This window comes from Silene latifolia, chromosome 9, assembly GCF_048544455.1.
Source record: "Silene latifolia isolate original U9 population chromosome 9, ASM4854445v1, whole genome shotgun sequence".
In the NCBI taxonomy this organism is placed as follows: Eukaryota; Viridiplantae; Streptophyta; class Magnoliopsida; order Caryophyllales; family Caryophyllaceae; genus Silene; species Silene latifolia.
The window spans coordinates 164069763-164088883 of record NC_133534.1 but is presented as its reverse complement, the minus strand read 5'-3'; the positions used below and the strand labels follow the sequence as shown (position 1 = coordinate 164088883).

General features: G+C 40.6%; 1 non-coding gene across 1 annotated transcript; it reads left to right on the top strand.

Annotated features, from left to right (window-relative positions):
• The first annotated feature begins 18473 nt into the window (after nucleotides 1-18473).
• On the top strand, nucleotides 18474-18580 carry LOC141603225 (small nucleolar RNA R71). Its single transcript, XR_012525117.1, has one exon. It is a non-coding gene; the product is annotated as a small nucleolar RNA R71 (small nucleolar RNA).
• Nucleotides 18581-19121: the final 541 nt, after the last annotated feature.

The following is a 19121-nucleotide window of genomic DNA, read 5'->3' as shown; positions in this document are numbered from 1 at the left end:
CGTGATTAAACTGTTTAAAAAGATTATTTTCCCTCGTTTTGGTGTCCCTCGGGTTGTCATTAGCGATGGTGGAATACATTTTAAAGAGAAACAACTTGGTGCTTTATTGACTAAATTCGGTGTTCAACATCGTAAAGGTTTGGGGTATCATCCCCAAACTAGTGGTCAGGTTGAGATTTCTAACAGAGAATTGAAAGAAGTCTTAGCTAAAGTTGTTTCTAAATCACGGAAAGATTGGATTCTTAAGTTAGATGATGTCTTATGGGCTTATAGAACCGCGTTTAAGACGCCAATCGGGATGTCACCATACCGATTGATTTATGGTAAGACATTTCATTTACCTGTTGAGTTAGAGCGTAAGTCTTGGTGGGCTATTTGTGATTTGAATTTAGATCCTAACCTCTCTCATGAGAAACGCATGACACAGCTGAATGAGTTGGAGGAATTTCGGCTGCTGGCCTATGATAATGCTAGGATTTACAAAGAGAAAACAAAGCGTTGGCACGATAAGAGAATCATCAAGCGCGAGTTCCATATTGGCGATAAGGTACTTCTTTTTAACGCTTGTATCCGTTTATTTCCGGGTAAGCTAAAATCCAGGTGGGCTGGCCCTTACACGGTCAGAGTAGTCACAAAGTTCGGATCAGTTGAATTGGAGACCTCTGTTGGAGAATGGTTCAAAGTTAATGGCCAATATGTGAAGCATTATCACGGATCAGATGAATTTGTTGGGAAAGTCGAGGTATTGTACTTCGACCCGTTATCGGATGATGCAAAGTGAGGTAAAAAGGTCGTGCGGGACCTCTTAAACCAGCGCTAACCGGGAGGCAACCCAGGTTGTAATTAATTGTAATTAGGAATTTTATTTTGTTATTTCATTTAATTTGCTTTTTGAGTTTTTTTTGTATTATTTATTTTCTTTTAATTTGCAATTTCTTGGTTTGGAAAACATGTGCGCCTTTGATAATTTTTGCAGGAACTTATTTTATGCAAAGTGCGTAGTTGGTTTACTGGATGTTTGTGAGAGAAAGACGGGAAATTTAAGTGGCAATATGAATTTTTGACGATTTTGAGTTTAATTGCCAGCGTTTTCAGTCGATCGACCGTGTTACTCAGTCGATCGACTGAAGAGAAAAGTCCAGAAGCTGTTTAGAGAGGAGACTAGTCGATCGACCGGGTCAGGTGGTCGATCGACCACAGCGCGAGTCCAGATTGCATTTTAATAAGGGAGTCTTCTTTCCTTTCTTATTCATTCACTCTTACACTTTCACAAAATCAGAAAACGCAAAAGCAAACCCTTGTCTTCCCCTTTTCTCGCGATTTTCTTGCTAATCCATCCCTTCATCTTGATTTTTCTAGCTTAAATCTTCAAGGTATGTCCCTAATCTCTTTTCCATGCTTTATATTCGATTTTTACTGAAGTTTCATGCCATATTTTCGAGTATTGTTACATTGAGACGGAAAAATCGATTTGGGGAAAATCGATTTAGGGCTAGTTCTTGTCGATTTTTATGCTTTGATTTCTTTTCCTACCCTTTTCCTTTGATTTTCAAGCCATATTAGCAATTGTAGGATGCTTAAATCAGTTTCCCCCAAATTTTGGAAACCCTAATTTCGGTTCCAGCTTCTGAATTTTTGATTTTTTTTATTAATCGGGTTTCATGAATTGTTATTGCTAAAGGTTAGGGGAAGCTTACTACTAGTTTGTTGTTTGCAGGAAACAACAATGTCAAAAGGAAAGGAGCACATGTTTGAAGGGCAGTCGAGTCAGGGCGCTGCCAAACGACCAAGGGGTCCGCCGCTAATGATTGAGGACACCACGGATAGTCTACCTGACTATCCGCAGGTTATCTTTTCTAATTATACTCAGCGAGCTAAGTTTGCTCTTTTTGTTGCGAGAATGAAAGTTACAGCTACTCGATTTCTTCACAAACCCACTTTGGAGAAATTAGGCTGTTTTGAGTCGGTTGTGTCCCTGCTAAATTGGACAGGAATGACGGGTTTAGTGGACATGGCTGAGTTCACGTATTACATTTTGACCCTCGAGTTCTTTTCGTCTTATGCTTTTAACTCGGCTTCTTTTGAGGAAAATAAGACTAATGCTTGCATTTCCTTTCAGCTATTCAATGTCAACTACTCCCTGACATTAGCCGATTTTGCTGGTTTTCTGGGTCTTTATTTCGAGGGTAAAACCTCGGAAACTTCTGATATTCACCGAGTCATGTGGTCATGTATTAGTGACTTTTACGGGCCTAAGAGGACGGGCACTTCCGTCTACTTGCCCTCTCTTCGTTATTTTCTACGGCTAATGGGTAATACCATTTTCGGCCGTAAGGAGTCGAATAATGTGAATACTATTGAACTGTCTATTCTGGCGGGCTATCTGAACATTAACAGTCGGGTAGCCCGTATATATAACATCGCTTATTTGACTGCCTCTCACTTTCAGACTGTTAGTGAGGGCACTTTGGCCACTATTGCTTGTGGCGGGTTGGTGACGCATCTCGCCAACCGTCTTGTTTTACTTTTCCCTCGAGAAGAGGCCTCTATAGACCCTGGCCTACGCTTCATGGATCTTGCCTACGCGCGTGCCGTGAAGTGGATCGATAGTAGGAGTCAGTGGAAGATCGATTCTTTCATCTGCGACCCCATCCGTGTCCTAGGCTACCCTCCTATCATGCCCCTCACTAATGTTTCGGGGGCAGCTCGCCCGCCCTTGCCTAGTTACAGGCTCCCTATTGGGGCGGGTACTGCTACTACTAGCACTTCGAGAAGAGCTCGTGTCTCCTCTTCACAGGCACCCTCTTCCTCCACTCCTGCTCCCACCGGCTTCCCGGTCACTTTCCGTCCCCCTCCACCTACTGTTATCCCTCCGGTCATGGACCAAAGGGGGATGTCACGTGTGTTGACTGACTTGTGCAGGAGCTTCGACCAGCATCGACTTGACACGGCCTTAGCCCTGTACCCAGTTTACGAGGAGTACGCCCGGGGAGGGATTCTCCCACAGGGAGCCTGGACTCACCCGTCTTTCTTTGTCCCTCCGGTGGGCGGTTACCCTCAGCCTGCCAGGCGACCTCCTCCCATGACTACTACTACTACTGCCGCTGCTGCTGCGGAGGAGGAGGAGGAGGAGAGCGTCTCGGGGTCGGACGAGTCTAGTGGTTCCGAGTACGACGGTCGCAGTTAGATGCTGGTGACCTCCCCGTTTTTGGCTGGTTTGGGGAGGTCGTTTTTTGTGAGTTTCCGAACCTTCTTTATTAGTTTCCTTTTTATTTTATTATGCTTTTATTCTTCCCTATTTCTGCTGGTGATTTGCTGCTGAGCACAATGGGGGCATTGTGCGTTTAGGTTTGGGGAGGGTATTTGCATATGTCTTTTACATCTGCATTTATTTTTTATTGCATTTCAGTCACATGTTTAGTGCATTTCTGTTTGCATTTGTTTTTTCCGTTTTAAAAAAAAGAAAAAAAAACTACAAAAACAAAGAAAAAATTGAAAAATTCATAAAAAAAATCAAAAATATCATGTTTACTTTTGCATATAGTTGAGTCGGATTGGAGTTTATTAATGATGATGTTGCACTATTAGTCGAATATGCCATTCCTTGCCTTTTCACAGCTGCTTAGCGAGAATTATAAGTGATTTCTCAAATTTTGTTATGGAATTCATTTCGGGTAATTAGACTTGACTCATTACTTTTGGCAAACTACTTATACTTTCTGAGATATAGAGCCTTTAACTGGTGACATTCATGACCAGTTAATTTAGGATTGAGAGTAGTACTCCCTTCATTTCATGTTTTGCACGTGTATGAGTTTTGATTGCTTATTGCCTATACGCATTGGTTTGTGGTCGGTATTGCATGTTTTGAGAACTATTACATCTTCCCCTTTCTCATTTTACCCCATTAACTCCACTATAAGCCATATCTGCCAGTTGCCCTTAACTACATCCCATACTTAGCCTACCATTATGCCAAGCTAGGGAGTTGTAGAGGAATTTGTCGAATCATAAGCAGTTTTGGTTCGTTTTCGTAATGTTGGAGTGAGTATTTATGAGAAGTGGAGGAATTGCAGGAGTGTCAGCCTGAAGTAAAACAAAGGAGAAAATCAGAAAAATGAAAAAAAAAAGAGGATGTTCACCTGGGCAGAGAGCATTGGAATGCACAGGGTGGTGGATCGACTGCCATCACTGGTCGATCGACCACAGCTCAGAAGTTGAAAAAAAAAAGAAAAAAAGAATAATAAGAAATTTGAAAAAAATAATAATTTGGTTGAATTGAGAACACGCCTCATGTGCTTATTTCGTGAATTGGAGGTGTTTGTTTTGGGATATTGTGTTGCTTAGTCTTTTAAAGGCATGGTTTATATTTCGAGTTGGAGGAACGGGATACGGTTTCTGATGGTTTGTTAGGTACTAGCTTGGCTCTTACCTTCGCATTTCCATACTTGTTTTGCCCTTTCTTTCCCACTTAGCCTCACATATCCAAATCATGCAATCGTTCGGCATGTAGTAGTCCTTGACGGTGGTTATGCGTGTGTACGGTAGCTAGAATCATTATTCATACTAGTCAAGCATACATGTTTTGTCGGTCGCAGTCTAGGTGAGAGTCTCTATTTTCTTCCCTCTCTTTTACATATATTCTTACCATTTGCTTTGCTGAGGGAAGAGTGACCCGGGAGAGTCCGAATTTACGAGTCTTGCAAGGTCGAACGCCCGATTTAATTCCATGATATGCATAAGTTTGTTCACTTGATTTGAGCTTTGCGGTAGTTGACTATGTGCATTAAACGGTTTGGCATTGACTTGTAGCTAGCTCTGAGATATACTCCTTTCCATTAGGTTTTTATATGGGTCATAGTGCTTGCTTGGGGACAAGCAAGGTTTGGTTTGGGGAGATTTGATACGTGCATATTCTATACACTTTATTTGCAATTTTGGCACGTATTTCCATGCATAATTGTTAGCTTAAGGCTACTATTTCTCCCGGAACGGTTTACTTTGCATTTTCTATGATTTATTGTAGGAATTAATGGAAGTGAGCTAAATCAAGCCTAAATCATCCTCCGGGGGCAACTTCAGGGAAGCTTTGATGAAGGGAGTTTGGATTCAACCACTTTGGGACGCGTGCATTGGAGTAAAGAGCTGATTTGAAGAGAGAAAGAAGCCACTACACAGCTCAGTCCAGTCGATCGACCATGTTGTACAGTCGATCGACCGTTGAAGTTAAGCGAGAAGCTACATTCGAATTGCCCGATCGATCGACCATGCTCTTGATCGATCGACAGTCTGAATTTGGGATTAATTCTTCGTGTTAGACTTTTAAAAGCCCAATTTGTAATTAACTTTTGGCATCGGTTATCAGTAGAACGCAGCTAGAATTTTAGGTTATGCTTTTTCATTACTCAAGAACTTAGTTTAGATCTGTTTTGGGTGAGACGACGGAATTCGGATCTCAATACTTTTGTTCATCAATCCTTAGTAAGCTTTAATCCAATTTACTCCTTCTTGAATTTCTTGATTATTTCAATTCTTGTTTTACCAATTTAATTTCAGCAATTAAGTTCTTACCTTTTGTCTTAATTTCAATTCAATCATGTCAAACATGTTCTTTGTTATCAATTTTGCAATTGTTTTAGTTTTGATTATGCATAGCTAATTTTATTGATTGGGAACGAGGTGAGCCATGGCATAAATTAAGATTGTTTTGTTAGTATGAATTCTTCCGTATCGATCTTGTTGTCTTTTGATAAGCCCTTTTACTAGATTGAAAGATTAGTAATTTAAATTATCATTAGATTGGAATTTCCTTTGAGCGAAAGCTTTGAGAAATTCTTGAGAACTAGAAGACCGTAAGGTTAATTTAAGCATTGATCGAAAGGCTTGCTCGTATTCCCTGAGACCGTACTATAGGACCTCTGCTACCTTACTGACCTGACCTTAGCCATGGTGAACCGAAATTCCCGATCTTCCTTTTATCTGTTGAGAATTTCATATTCAGTAATTAGTCATTAGAATCAACCAATTTCAAAACCCCCATTTAATTGTTACTTTTATAGACTAGAAATAGCAAACAAAATTAATCTTGTCTCTCTGTGGTTCGACCATTATTATCACTAGCTATAGTTTTAGTTTGGAATTATAAATTTAATTTTGATACAAAACAACGATATCATTGAGCCAGTTGGTATTTTTGATAGGTATACGACTGCCCTGTCAGTCTAGCAGAAGGCACTCCGTCGAGTACATGGCGCACTCCATCGAGTGTCACCTGGCTAGATTCGTGTCTTACTTGTAATTGCTTCAGACTCGGTCAATTCTACTACATAAATGCAAAAAAGTGTCAAAGGATGACTAACACACCCTCCAACAACCAAATATAAATAGGTCTTGGCCTTATGGCCATGATTACGATATTATAAGAAAAATTATCCGAGTTATACTACCGACATAACATGATAACTCAAAAATCATTTCACAACTATTCCATTTCCTCCTTCACAACTGGCGACAACATCGCATTGCTGTCACAAACAATCAACACTTTATGCAACTTCATGGACACGGTCATAACAACGCGTCATTCACAAAGGATAATAACATCACCATTCGAATGAACACTACAACGAGGTTACGAAGAATACCATAGATGTTCACATAATAATTAGAAGGCAACTTTACAAAGAACATCTATACTACCACTCATTGGGCCGGAGTCCCACACAACCACTTTCACACTTCATGTATACATACTTAAATTAAACGGTTATACTATATAACACAAGTGATAAAAATATCTTAACAACATGATTGAATCCATACGCATTACATATCACACTCTTAATCTTATAACCGAGAAAACCAAGCTTGGTTGTACCAAATCTAAAATTATATATCCTAATTATTATGGCTAAAACTCATCCCTCTTACGTCACGGCCGACAACACGACCTCCTTATAAGAATTCATCCGTAACTTATAACAAATTCCTTACTAAATGTCGGATTACAAATCTTGCATAGTCCCTAACTCTTCTCTCGTTCTAGTGCTTTTTCGTATTCCGGTCTCGTAAATCTTTCTCACCATCTATTCGGTTCAAACCATTCTTTAAGTCAAATCTTACACCCTCCAACCACTTTCATCAACTCATGTTATTACTCCCTTTTAACTCTTTGGTACTCCAACTATTCCCTCATCATTCCACAAATCCAAACTCAACAATATGCTAGACAAAATCCCCGACTCATGCTCAATAAGGGTCACTATGACATGCCCTCCAACCTCCTTCACTAACTATGAGTTCAAGCAATAACTATATATCCAATCTTGAGTACACACCCTCGTCCTACATAGGTTACCTCGTACAATCAACTTACTCAACTTAAAACTTGGTATAAACTAAACCTTTCTTAGTACTCCCGATTACCAAACTTTACCGCTGCCTATGCAATCTTACACACCTTGTCGGGACCTTAGGGCTAAGGCTATAACAAGGAAGGCATTCCCCCGGGGCCCAGACTCAAACTCGATGTTCGGATACTCCGGGACTTCAATCACAAAAGGTGCTACCGGCTCCGGGTTGTCTCCTACGGTCGCTTGGGGAGTTCTTGATGGTCTTGGCATGCCACAAGACCGATTCACGCAACACGATACCGAATAGAAGAGATTAGATTCAAGACAACTTGGAAATTGATAGAAATTTTTCCGACACTTCAAATTGATTAAAACACCTCGAAGACAACTATGATATCGTCTGACCTGAAAATTTTCAAATTGTTTACTCAAACTTAACTTTCGGAAGAATGAAACCTTTATGAAATTTTGCAACTATATAACTCCAATTAATGATGAGAAACAAATTATCAACTCTTAGCATCATTACATCAAGAATGAATCCAAAGTCAAAATATTCGGTGTACTACTAACCTTTTGAAAAAAATTGAGCGATTTTAAGACAAATTCTCTAGTTTAAATGAATACAACACATTATCGACATTAATTGAGGAACCATGTGTTACTCAGGTACCCACTTACGCTAAGTTTATGAAGGATATTGTGACGCGTAAGAGAAATTTGATTGAATTTGAGACAATTTCATTTATGGAAGACTCTAGTAATTTGCTTTTGAATAAGAGTCCGCCCAAAATGAAAGACCCGGGTAGCTTTTCTATTACTTGTGTTATAGGCAACATGGTTATTGATAAGGCCCTTGGCGATTTAGGTGCCAGTGTCAGTGTCATGCCCCTTCCTGTCTGCAAGAGACTGAAGATGAGTCATTTTAAAGTGACCAACATTACCCTACAGATTGCTGATAGATCTGTTAGGAGGCCCTTAGGTGTCTTAGAGGACGTTCCTGTGAAAATAGGCAAGCTCTATATCCCAGTAGATTTCATTGTTTTAGATATAGCTGAGGACACCCGGACCCAAATTATCTTAGGAAGACCATTCCTATGTACAGCTGGGGCTGTTATTGATGTCAGACAAGGGCGTTTGACTCTTGCAGTAGGGGATGACACGATCACTTTCAGTCTGCCTAGTACTTTGGCTCGCCCAATGATAGAGGACACCTGCTATTCGGTTGATATTGTTGACGAGTCTATTTACGACTTCTGGTCGGGTTCTTTTACGAAGGACCCACTAGAAGCTCTTATGCTTTTTTATGAGTGTGCAGATAGCCCAGACGACGATGACGCTGCGTTGGAATTGCTTGTTGATGATTTGGATGAGCATGAGGGAGAGCAAGTGGAATAAATGATTAGCACTCTTTGCTCCATTGAGGTAAAGGTACCGGAACGCAAGCCTCTCCCTTCTCATCTTAAATATGTTTTCATAAACGATACAGAGCAATATCCAGTCATTGTTAGTGCCAAGCTTAATGATGATCAGCTGACTTCTTTGTTAGCTGTACTTAAGAAAAACAGGAAAGCACTGGGTTATTCACTGGACGATATCACGGGGATTAGTCTCGATATTTGTATGCACAGGATAGAGCTGGAGGAGGATCACAAACCTTGCAGGCAGGGTCAGCGCAGGCTGAACCAGAAGATGCAGGATGTTGTGATGGCTAAGGTAATGAAGTTGCTGGATGCAGGTATTATTTATTCCGTCGGTAATTCTAAATGGGTGAGTCCAGTATAGGTAGGCCCGAAGAAAGGAGGGACCACTGTTGTTAAGAATGAAAAGAATGAATTAATACCTACTCGAGTAGTGACTGTTTGGCGGATGTGCATAGATTAAAAACAGCTGAATGCCGCCACTAAGAAAGATCACTTTCCCCTTCCTTTTATTGATCAAATGGTAGAAAGGTTAGCTTCACATAAATTTTTCTGCTATTTAGACAGGTATTCAGGGTTCTTTCAGATCCCTATCCACCCAGACGATCAGGCTAAGACTACATTTACTTGTCCTAAGGGCGTTTTTGCGTATCGCAGAATGCCTTTTGGTTTGTGTAATGCCCCTGCCACCTTTCAAAGGTGCATGATGGGGATATTTTCAGAGTATATTGAGTCTATCATGGAAGTTTTTATGGACGATTTCAGTGTGTATGGAAGCGATTTTTCTAACTGTCTGTCTAACCTTGAGAAAGTGTTGCAGCGCTGTATTGAGGTCAACCATGTGCTGAACTGGGAGAAATGCCACTTTATGGTCAACGAGGGAATCGTCTTAGGGCACTTAGTTTCTGATAGGGGAATAGAGGTTGATAAAGCAAACGTGGAAGTGATTCAGCAATTACCACCTCCTGTTAATGTTAAGGGGGTGAGGAGTTTCCTTGGTCACGTTGGCTTTTATCGCCGGTTTATCAAGGATTTCTCAAAAATTGCTAAACCACTTACAAAGTTGCTACTTAAGGATGCCCCTTTTGTAGTTACTGATGATTGTCTTTCTGCTTTTAACAGGTTAAAGCAGGCCTTAGTCTCTACGCCGATCATACAGCCTCCCGATTGGGACCGGCCGTTTGAAATTATGTGTGATGCGAGTGACTACGCACTAGGAGCGGTGCTAGGCCAGAGGAAATACAAAGCTTTGAGTGCTATCTACTATGCGAGCCGAACTCTGGATGAGGCTCAAGTGAAGTACACTACCACTGAGAAAGAGCTGTTAGCTGTAGTTTATGCCTTAGAGAAGTTTCGTACTTACTTAGTTGGGTCATAAGTCACTGTTTTTACTGACCATGCAGCTTTGAGGCATCTCCTCGCTAAGAACGAGGCTAAACCATGGCTACTGAGATGGATACTCCTTCTTCAGGAGTTTGATTTGCAGATTAAGGATAAGAAAGGAGCTGAGAACGTTGCAGCTGATCACTTGTCGCGACTGATGCGACAAGAAGGGGAAGATTCTCTACCTATTGATGATTCTTTTCCTGACGATACTTTAATTGCTGTCATATCGTCTATTGTTAACCAAGAACCTTGGTATGCAGATATAGCTAACTTGTTGTCAGTGGCAAGCTGCCACCTGACCTTTCTCATCAGCAAAAGAAGCGTTTTCTGTATAACGCTAAGCAGTACTTTTGGGATGATCCTTACTTGTTTAAGGAATGTGCAGACGGTCTCTACAGACGGTGTATTCCGCAGTGGGAGACCAAAATAGTCCTGGAAGGCTGTCACTTCTCTTCATATGGTGGTCACCATGGTCCATCGCCCACCGTGGCTAAGGTACTTCAGTCTGGTTTTTACTGGCGTTCTTTGTTTGCTGACGCTAAGTCTTTTGTTTCAGCTTGTGATGCTTGCCAACGATCAGGGAACATTTCAAAGAGACATGAGATGCCACAAAACGGCATCCTAGAGGTTGAGGTTTTCAATGTCTGGGGCATTGATTTCCATGGACCGTTCCCATCCAGTAAAGGTAACAGGTATATCTTAGTGGTTGTAGACTATGTGTCGAAATGGGTTGAGGCAATTGCCTCACCTCATTGTGATGCTAAGACCGTGATAAAGATGTTTAAAAAGATCATATTCCCCCGATTTGGTGTCCCTAGGGTCGTCATTAGTGATGGGGGAATGCATTTTAAAGAAAAGAAACTCACTTCTATTCTGTCTAAAGTTGGTGTCCAACACCGGCGTGGTTTGGGGTATCACCCCCAAACTAGTGGTCAGGTAGAGGTCTCTAATCGCGAGTTGAAAGAGATCTTGTCTAAGGTAGTTTCTAAATCACGGAAAGACTGGAGTCTTAAGCTAGATGACACATTATGGGCTTACAGAACTGCCTTTAAGACACCAATTGGTGCATCACCTTATAGGCTAGTTTATGGGAAATCGTGTCACTTACCTGTTGAATTGGAATGTAAGGCCTGGTGGGCAATTCGTGAGCTTAATTATGATCCTAAGTTGTGTGGTCAGAATCGTATTTTGCAGCTAGATGAATTGGAAGAGTTTAGGCTTAATGCCTATGACAGCTCGCGCATTTACAAGGAAAAGACGAAGAGATGGCATGACAAGAGAATCCTACCTCGTGAATTTCATGTTGGGCAAAAGGTGCTGCTGTTTAATGCCCGATTGAGACTATTCCCTGGCAAGCAGAAGTCCAGGTGGAGTGGTCCTTATACGGTGACAGCTGTTACCAAATTTGGATCCGTGGAGCTAGAAGATTTCGAGGGTCACAGGTTCAAGGTGAATGGCCAATATGTGAAGCATTACCAGGAGGCGAACGAAGCAGACAATCGCGTTGAAGTCTTGCGCTTCGACGAGCTTGACGCGCCAGTTAATTAATGCCAGAAAGGTCGGGCGGGACCTCTTAAACCAGCGCTGTCCGGGAGGCAGCCCGGACTGTTTTATTGTACTTTTGTTGAACTATTTATTTTTCTTTGGCTTTACGTTGAACTTTAGACGTTGTTTTATGAACTTCCCATGTATTTCCTTGCTTTTAATGCGTGTTTTGTAGGTCAAAGTACTCGATCGAATGATATTGTGCACGATCGAGCACTTTTTGAGGTAGCTTTCACTCGATCGAGCGATATTGTCCTCGATCGAACGAAACCAAAATCATGCCTACTCGATCGAGTGGTTTTCTGCTCGATCGAGTCCTTCCATGCGCCAGATCACTCGATCGAGCTGTTCCAAGAGCTCGATCGAGTCCTTCCATGCGCCAAATCACTCGATCGAGCTGTTCCAAGAGCTCGATCGAGTAGTTTTGACTCCCAGCTGCTGTTTTACGTCTATGGAGCTACTACTTGACTCTCTTTGACCTCCCATGTTCATGTTCGGTTTGGGGAGGTCCCTCCTTATGACGCTTTGTAAGTTTTCCGACTCCACTTCTCCTTTTCCTTTCAGTTTGCATTTCTTTCCCTATTTTTGGTACAATGAGGGCATTGTACGGTTTGGTTTAGGGAGGTATGCATCCATATCTATGTCTGTCTGCATGTTTTCCTGTATTGTTGTTGCACGTTTAATTATTTTTGCATGCATTGTTGTTTTAGTTAATTCAAAAATCATAAAAATTCAAAAAAAAAATTCGGAAAATTCCAATAAATCAAAAAATTTTCATTGAGTCGGATCGTTTGAACATTGACGCTACTTTGAATCCTTACTTGAGCCTGGCATATTCTTGACAGTTAGTTGGCATGATTATGTGCATAATCTACGAGTTTTTGTTTCTTTCTTATCTGAACGAATAGACTTGATTCTTTATGTCGGCAAGCTACATTACATTCTAAGGTTAGAGCTTTTTAAACTGGTGACATTCATGACCGGTTTCATTTAGAATGTGAGTAGTACTCTCTTTAAGACATGTAACATCAATTTGCATAAGCATGAGTCTAGTCTTCTTAATACCTGTATGCATTCGGTCTGTGGATGGTGACGAATGTTAGGAGAGGCAGTCCCCTTTATTTCATTCTACCCATGAGCCTCACATAGCCAAATTGCCTTTTTGTCCTATCAACTACTTTCTATAATACTTCCTACCCTAGCCGAGCTAGTAACAAGTAGTTCTTGGAATGTTTTATTGCAATATGGTTATTTCATCTGTTTTCAGAAGATGGTGGAAGAATTGACGGGAAAGAAAGAAAGAAAAAAAATGTTGAATTGTTGAAAAAATGAAACGAAAAAAAAAGGAAAAAGAAAAGAAAGAAAAATCATATATGAGAAAAAAAATGAATGAGAATTGTATAATGATTCACACTCCCATGTCTTATTTATATCTTATGGGGAGATGACGATTCTTGTTGTTTTGTGAGTTAGTGCATAAATTTTTGCACCGTTTCATCTTGCTGTTTTAAGTACGAAGTTGGGATGCAGTTTATATTTGGATCCGTTGTTGCTAGCCAGGCTATTAACCCCACATATCCAAATTCATTTTAGCCTCTTCTTATCCATTACCTCACTTACCAAATGTAAGTCCTCGGCATGTGTCTTGGTCATTAGTATGGTTGTAATGCATATGTACGGTTGTAGAGACTTTATTCATGTTAACTGCATGCATGTTCTTATAGGTCGAGTTAGGTGAGTGTCTTACTTCTTCCTATCTTTCACATATATACTCACCTTGTGCCTGATTTTGAGTGACGAGCGACCCGTGAGAGTCCGATATCTTTTGAGTCTTGCAAGGTCGACGGTTCAGTAAGTTTAAAACATTAATTTAACTCGTTTGCACTCCTCATTGCCACTTTGTCATGTTATTGCATTAAATTGGTTCTAGTGGATGATTTGTAGCTGATGCGTTGGTCCCGTTCCATTGTTCACCCTTAGTTGCATTCACATTTGCTTGGGGACAAGCAAAGGTTTGGTTTGGGGAGATTTGATGCGTGTCTTTTATATAAGGTTTTCACCTAATTTTTACACGCATTTCTGTACTTTTTATGTAGCATCTGGCTACAAATACCCCCGAATATTCTACTTTGGTCCGTTTATTGTAATTTACAGGAATTGACCGAAGAGGAGCAAAATCGAACCTAATCCGTCCCATTTGCATGCGTTTATGGAGAATGAGGAGCTGGAGCTTGGAATTCTAACACTTGGAAGATGCGTGAGCTGGTTTCGGAAGGCGTTTCAAAGCCTAGCGTGCCTATATCGCTCGATCGAGTGGTTTTCTACTCGATCGAATGCTTTATATACTCAAGATTGATCGATCGAGCAGTTTAAGGGGTCAATCGAGGAGTTTTTGCAAGAGGTGCTCGATCGAGTGGTTTATTTCCACTCGATCGAGTGGTTTGGTGATGATTTGCTCGATCAAGTAGATTATTTCTACTCGATCGAATGGTTTCTTGTGCTTTAGTCAATTTCCGCCTAAATTATTGATGGGCTTTTGTAATTAGTCCATAGATTAGGTTTGAGAATGGATTTTTAGTATAAGACTGAAGGAGTGAACTACGTTACTTGGCTCCTCTCTCTCTCACGTTCGTTTTACTGTAGTTCTCGTGACTGTTCTTTGGATTTACTCTTCCTTTACACTTTACTACTCGGATTTGGATTTTGGCGATTGGTATTATCATTCTAATCTTATTCTTAATCTTATTTATTGTTTTAATTCTTCCCCTCTTCCAGTTATTATTATAATTGCTTTAATTGAATCCGTACTAGTTTCATCATTATGTCTAGTTTTGATTATCTAATTATTACTATTGTTAATTCGATGGTTATGAGTAGCTAATTTCTTATGCTAAGACTATAGGGGATCCATAATCATGAGGGAATAGAAATCGATTTATTAGGTCAATGTTAGTATAGTCTTTGTTGGTTAAATGCTACAATTAACTGTAACCGCCTAATTGAGTCGACGAAATTAGACCTTTAATTCCTAGTGATCCTTGACCTAGACCGAAAGGTTGGAAAAGGCTAGACTAGTGGCGAATAATAGGGTATTGCAGTGAGGACGAAAGATAAGTTGTTCACGCTTTAGGGTGAATTAACGACCGAAAGGTGACGTTCGCTACCCCTTAGACCGTATTTGCATTGACCTGAGACCTAGATTACTTGACTAAATGATTGTGGTGAACCGTCCGTCTTAGCTGTTTCTCTATCAGTTTATTTTCCCCCTTTTTTATTCTCTTCTCTTTATTCTCTTTAGTTTAGAAAATCACATTTATAAACCCCCAATTTGGTTACCTTGACAAACTTAGATTTAGCTGACAAATTCCTACCTCTCTGTGGATTCGACCCGACTTCCCTAGCTATATTAGTTAGAGCCAGTTAGTTATTTTTGACAGGTACGCGACAGACGTGTCACATACTTGGCAAATGTATCCCTATGGGAGTTAGAAATGAAAATTACCTCCGGATAGTTTGATAATTGAGCAATTTTCGGAGTTGTTGTTGTTGTTGCTTCCAAGGGAGGATTTTTTTGTTGTTGAACTTCCAAGCTTGCACTAGCAACCACCATAGCCATTGAGGCTTTCTTTGCTTGAAGGCATTGTTGCCTTTTTTAGAGTGCTTTTGCCTTGAGTGCCTTTGTTGATCCTTTTGTTCTTGCCATTGATGATTATACCAAGAAAAGATTGAAAATCTTCAATTTCTAATTATACCCAAATCGATTTTAAGATGAAAGTATTTGCCTTTGTAATTCAAAAATCGACTCAAAGGTGGAAGATTTTGGTGCTTGGATTGATTATTGTTGGAAAAGGAGTGATTAATTGTTGTTGTAAGGAAGTTTGGATTTGTTTTTGTTGAATTTGGTTGAGGAAATCTTGTTTTGGTAATGGAGAGGATGAGGGTTTTGGGGTTTATGGTAGTGTTTTGAATGTATGAATGAAGGAATGAATGTGGGAGGGGTATTTAAAAACACCCGAAAATTTCGAACTGCAGGGGGAAGACGAGCGTTTTTTTCTTCGGGACGCTCGGATTCTGTTCGTTCTGGGTTTAGGAATTCTCGCCTAAAGACGAGCGTCTTTCAGCTGGGACGCTCGGATTATTCATATGCAGGACGAGCGGGTTCCAATAAAGACGGGCGGATTCTGTTACAGCGAGTTTTCTTATTCTGCACTGGCAAAAAGACAGGCTTCTTTCTGCAAAGACGAGCGTCTTCTTTGCTGGGACGCTCGGATTATGCAACAGTCGCAAATTTTCAATTTTTCAGTTCAATTGGACGAACGGATTCTGCAACAGACGCCCGGGTTCCCTAAAGACGAGCGGATTCCCCTAAGGACGCTTGGATTCCTTGCTGCGGAATTCTTTTGATTTCCTTGATTCCGATAAAAGCTTCCCCACACTTGAAAAATGGTTCCTTCCTTCATTCAAAATTCATTAGTGACCCTCCCTCACTTACTCTCATGGAAAGAATTTATGTTTATGATAAAAGGAAATGCAACAAAATTATAAATACAAGTTAGAGGGTTAGTATATTTACAAGTGGTGGTTTAGAGAGGACTCCACCAAACTTTCATCCTTAGTGAGATTTCATGAGGGCATGTCCAAGGTGTTGTTGATGTTGCTCAACATCTTGAAGAAGTAGTCAAAAGCTTGTTCATTATCATAATAAAGATCTTCAATAGATCTTTGCCCTTGTTGTCCTTCATGTTGGTCTTTATCGATAGCATTACCAATGTAGGGATTAAAAATCCCTTCAAAATCATCATCCCAAAGACCACAAACTTCATCTACTTGGTCACTAAAGATCTCTTGAGTTGATAGAGACAACTCTCCCACTTTCTTGTCTTGGCCAATGAGGCCATCCTCTTCATTGCTTGACTTTGGTGAGCTTTTCAAGCTTTCTTTGTTACAATTCACTTGCTCTTTGAATGGAGCATCATCAACTTTCTTCTTCCATTGGAATTCCGACTTCTTCCTATCATCGTTCCTGCTATAATGATCAACCATAAAACATGGTTCATGCAAACGGGGAGCTCTCATGGTCTTGTTAAGATTGAAAGTTATGCTCTCATCTCCCACTTCTAGAGTGAGCTCTCCATGCTTCACATCAATCACCGCACCCGCGGTGTGCAAGAAAGGTCTTCCTAGAATGATTGGAATATTGGAGTCTTCTTCCATGTCAACAATGACAAAGTCCACCGGGATGAAAAATTTCCCAACTCTTACGGGAACATCTTCTCATATCCCTAATGGTGTCTTCGTCGATCTATCGGCCATTTGGAGTGTGATATTAGTGCATTTGGAGTGTGATATTGGTGCATTTAAGCTCTCCCATCCCTAACCTTTTACTCACCGAGTACGGCATAACACTCACACTAGCCCCTAGATCACATAAGGCCTTGTTGATCGTGGTGTCGCCAATGGTACATGGTATTGAGAAGCTTCCGGGATTTTTGAGTTTTGGAGGTGAACTCCCTTGAAGTATTGCACTACTCACCTTAGTGAAGGCGATAGTCTCAAGCTTTCGGATCGACTTCTTCTTCGTGAGGATGTCTTTCATGTATTTTGCATAGGCCGGCACGTGATTGATTGATTCCGTGAAAGGAATCGAGACTTCTAAATTCTTCACATTCTCCAAAAACTTTCCATGTTGGTCATCAAATTTGGGCTTGGCTTGACGACTTGGAAAAGGAAGTCTAATCACAATGGGCTCCTTCTCCTTGGCCTTGTCTTCATTTTTATTTGAAACTTCTTCTTTTGATGGTTCTCCATCCTTGGAATTTTGCACAATTTCTTCTTTGTCACTAGCTTCCACAACTTCATCCCCAACTTGGTTCTTTGGTGCCTCATACCTTGTACCACTTCTCAAGTGAATGGCACTAACCGTTTCATGTCTTGGGGGATTACTTTGAGGTGGTAATTGCCCCTTTTGTCTTTGTGAGTTTGAAGATGCTAGTTGAGTCAATTGGGTTCCAACATTTTGGTGTGGGCTAGAATGTTATTGATGGTGATTTCCTTTGCTTGACTATCCTTTTGCATTTGAGTGAAAAACTCTTGTTGATTCTTTTGCATTTGGAGGACCGCTTTTTGAACATCAAAACCTTGGTCATTTTGGTGATTCTATGGATTTTGGTTTTGGTAACCTTGGTTTTGGTTGTAAAAGGGTCTTTGATTTTGGTTTCTCATGGGAGGTGGAGTGTATGTTGGTTGAAGGTTTTGAACATTTTGGCTTTTTTATGAGAGATTTGAGTGGAATTTGGTCTTCTCATTGTAATAGTTGGAATAAGGGGTACCACTTTTGTATGCTTGAAAAGCATTTACTTGTTCATTTGTTCCCCTACATTCACTTTGGTCATGTCCCAAAGTTCTACAATTCTTACATATCCCACTTAGGATTGATGAAGATGTCGTCATGGCATTAACATGATGCTTTGGTGATTTTGAGGCTTCTTCAAGTCTAGCCATAGCTTTTTCAAACTTCAAATTGATGGTATCAATGTGAGCACTAAGTTGAGCACCCAATTGAGTAATAGAGTCCACATCATGCTTTCCTCCTCTAGTAGCCTTGCGAGGTCTACTATATTGTGAATTATGGACCGCCATTTCCTCAATTTTGTTCCAAGTTTGATTGTCATCAACTTCGGTGAACATTCCATTTGATCCCATGTTGAGAATGTTTCTTGAGTCTTCATAAAGACCGTTCCAAAATTGTTGTACCAAGAACCACTCGCTAAGTCCATGGTGAGGACATGAGCGGCAAATTCCTTTGAATCGCTCCCAAGCTTCATACAAAGATTTTTCATCTCTTTGCTTAAAGCCCGTAATTTGAGCTCTTAGCATGTTGGTCTTTTCCGGTGGATAGAACTTTTTGTAGAAAGCTAGAGCCAATTTCTTCCAAGAATCAATTCCGAGAGTAGCCTTATCAAGGCCTTTCAACCATTGTTTCGCGGTGCTAATTAGAGAAGAAGTTAATAAGACCCATCGAATTTGGTCTTGAGTTACACCGGTTTGAGATATCGCATCACAATAGTCACAAAAAGTCTCCATGTGAGAGTGAGGGTCTTCACTAGGCATCCCCCCAAATTGGCTTCTTTCGACTAATTGGATAAATGCGGATTTGGCAATAAAATTTCCGGTTAAGTGTTGTAGTATGGGAGTACCATTGGGTAGGTTCTTCTCGGTTGGTACGGAATGTGATGAAAATTTAGGCATTATGGGTTGATTTTGTGTTGGGTTCTCCTCACCTTCTCTTGCAAAAGGGTTGATGAACTCAATAGTGTTTGGTTGAATATCTACAACCTCACCAATACCTCTCAAAGTTCTCCTAGCAAGTCTTATATTGGTTGTCAAAGTCCTTTCAACTTCGTGATCAAAGGGTAAC